Here is a 3594-nt window from a genome sequence, read left to right as displayed (position 1 = left end):
CTTGTTTGTCTCAAGGAGCCCGCCCTACAATTAATTGGTTTTGTTATGCAACCTTTGGCTTCAAGTCCCAGAAGCTGCCAAGGGAGGACATTGGGTGAGGACTCGCAGTACCCCCCCCCCCACTACATTTCCAACATCCCTCTGCGGGTGGCTCCTGTCTCCCTCCGTGTTGAAACCCACCCACGAGGCAAGAGCACCGGCTCAGACCAGGAACGGGCTCGGCCGGTGGCAGGAACAGAATGGACTTGGCTTTGTGGCTGGTGTCCGAGGCGAGGACGGACGAGGCCGCAGAGGGCCACAGAGGCCGGAGAAGGTAGGGCTCTGGGACCTGGGCTCAGGGGCTTGCAGTCCATCTTTAGCACGAAGGGGGTGTGTGTGTGTGTGGGGGGGTGCTGAGAAGCATAGTGTAAGGGGACCTGGAAGGAGGTGGCACCCTTTGATCTGTGTTTGATGGTGGAATTTAAGGTCTGCTCTCTGGGTGTTGGGTGTATGGGAAGGAGCTGCATGAAGGATTATGCCTGTTTTCTACTCTTTCCTTTACAGCACCTCCTGTCATCATTTCCTAGACTATTTTTTTTTTTCCTCTCCGTGTATTTTTCCGGTTAGGTCCATGTCTGCTTTTATTCTGGAGCTCGGTAAAATTCTGTTGAATAAATGAACAGAACAACAGGCCATCTCTTAGTCCATACACTCAGACCAGCCTCTTTCTTTTGAATGGCTGTGTGCTAGGACCAGCAGCATATCCTCAGTCATTTCTCTACTAAGGGCCATTTAGTTTGTTCCCAAAGCTTTCCTGTTTCAAAAAAAAAAAAAAAAAAAAAAAAAAAGAAAGAAAGAAAGAAAAGAAATTGGGTAATGACTTTGTTTATGTCCATGGCTGCAATTCTGCTAGTGTATCTTTAGGATGGAAAGGGGTGGCATAAGCGATGTTATAACTTTCAGTGGATACTGCCACATTACTCTCTAAAAAGTTGTACCAATTTACACTTCCACACGCACCAGAGAATGCCTTTTCTCTGTACTGTAAATATACTCTATGCTATTTATCATTTGTTAAAAAATGTTACAACACTGGCAGACAAAAACTGGTTTCTCATTGTTAATTGACATTAAAATAATTTTTTTTTGAAGTTCAAACTCTTTCATTTTTAGTTTTAGTGACTGTCATTTGTATTTCTTCTTCAGTGAATGACTTAATGTAATTAAGTCTTAAAAATTAAGCTCTTGTCTCTATTATCGGTTTATAGCAGCTCTTTATAAGGGCATGAATGTAACTCTTTGACTGTTATATGTATTACAAATGTTTCCTCCCATTGTGTCATCTATTAACTTTTTTCATGTAGAACAGTTTAATTTTTTTAAAGCAAACCTATGGTTTCCTTTATAGCTTCTTGTCACACTTAGACTTACCTCACCTTATTATTATTTGTATTCTTCCCTATTTTCTTTTAATGTAAAATTTTCACTGTGCTTCAGCTCCATAATGTATTTAAAAATCTATTTTTGTACATTGTGAGGTAGGCAGTAAACTTAACTTTAAAAAAAAATAGATAGCTATTGACATAAGCAACACCGTCTTTTTTTTTTTTTTTTTTTAATTAATTTTATTGGGGTGACAATTGTTAGTAAATTTACATAGATTTCAGGTGTACAATTCTGTATTACATCGTCTATAAATCCCATTGAGCAACACCGTCTTTTAATCTCTTATTCATTTGAAAGGACAGTGCCATCTTAGACTAAGCATCCCTTTATGCTTGGGTTTAGTTTTGAACTCTTTTCTGTTCCTTTCATCTCTTTGCCTATCTACTGGACCAGGGGCTCTATTTAAATCCCTGTGTCTTGAATAACTTTTTCCCTCAAAGTAATGTCAATTTTTGTGTATTTACTCTTCGAAATAGACTTTATAGTAAGCTTATCTAATGCCTCTCGCCCCACCCACTTCCCTGGCAAATCCTATTGAACTTCTGATTGGCATTACGTAACATATATTATAATTTAATTTAGGGTGAACTTGACAACTTTGCACCATGAAGTCTACCCTATTGGGCAAACATGGTATGGGTCAGCATTTATTCAGGGTAACCTTTATTCCTTCAGAAAAGTTACAGATTATTTTACTGGTTTCAGGTGTACAAAGCAACAGAGTGATTAGACATTTATATGCCTCACAAAGTGATAACCCTAAGTCTATTACCCACCTGACACTCTACATGGTTATTTGAATATTATTGACTATATTCCTTATGTTGTACTTTATAGTTCTGTGACTGTACTTTTTAAAAATTATAGTTGACATGCAATATTATTTTCTGTTAGTTTCAGGTGCACAGTGTAGTGCTTATGCATTTATATAATTTAAGAAGTGACCCTCCCCTGACTGGTCTAGTACCCACCTTCACCATACATAGTTTTTACAATGTTATTGACTATATTCCCATGCTGTACTTTACTACCAATTTGTACTTCTTAATCCCTTCCCCTTTCGCACCCAGCCCCCAACCCCCCTCCCATCTGACAACCATCAGTTTGTTCTCTGTACCTATGAGCCTTTTTCTGTTTTGTTCGTTTATTTTGTTCTTTACATTCCACATATAAGTGAGATCATGGTACTTGTCTTTCTCTGTCTGACTTATCTCAGTTAGCATAGTACCTTCTAGGTCATGTTAATTTGATACATTTCTATATTGTAATATAATTGTTGCAGTTTTCTTCACACAGGTTTTGTGCATTCCTTAACTTTTTTTCTGTATATTTAATAGTTTTATATCTGACTTCTTTATTGAAACCTCTTAGTTCTAAACATGCTAGATTTACAATAATTGAATTTTTTTGCTTTTATTCCTTGATGCCTTCCATTTCCTTTGCCCCAAACCATCCAATATCGCTTTCTGAAGGGTCTTGCTGTTAGGTCGTTAATCCACATATACATAAGATAATGTTACTTGTGAACTAAGGTGTTGGCTGACAATTGGGAAGTTAGTTAATGACATTCATTTCTTACCCTACTTGGCCTCACATTGAGTCCTCTCATTTTCCCTACTCTGCCTTGATCCCCACTGGCTGTCTTTCCCAGGCTCTGTGGCACAGGTGAGAATCAGGGCACAGGTGAGAATGGAGAGCTGAGGAAGGCAGAAGTCATGAGTTACTTGCTTTCCCCTTTGGTGCTACCGCAGGTGGTGCCTAAGGCCTAGTAAAGGCATCCATCTCTGATTTTCTGAGTTTTACTTTCTTGAATAGACACCTTCCCTTCCCTACCTTTATTTGGCCGTTTCTTAAAATCATTCCAGTGTTTTTCTAATTTTAACCTACACTAAATAATTTTAATGTGGAAAATGTATTCATTTAAACAGTATCATTCAACAAATAATCCTTTGAGCATCTACTGTGTGCTGGATATGGAGATACAGAGATAAAAGAAACTGTTCTTGTTCTCAAGGCGCTCATGGGTTAATGAAGAGGTGGTAATATTTAATGCACAGAAAATACCACACGTGTTGTGGAAGGAGTAAAGCATAAAGTGCAATGGCTGCCCCAACAAGGGGCCCTGAACTCAATCTTTGTGGTCAGAGAAGGCTTGCTGGGGAGGTGTAG

Source organism: Rhinolophus hipposideros (assembly GCF_964194185.1).
Source record: "Rhinolophus hipposideros genome assembly, chromosome: 19".
Lineage (NCBI taxonomy): Eukaryota > Metazoa > Chordata > Mammalia > Chiroptera > Rhinolophidae > Rhinolophus > Rhinolophus hipposideros.
This window is presented reverse-complemented; position numbering follows the sequence as displayed.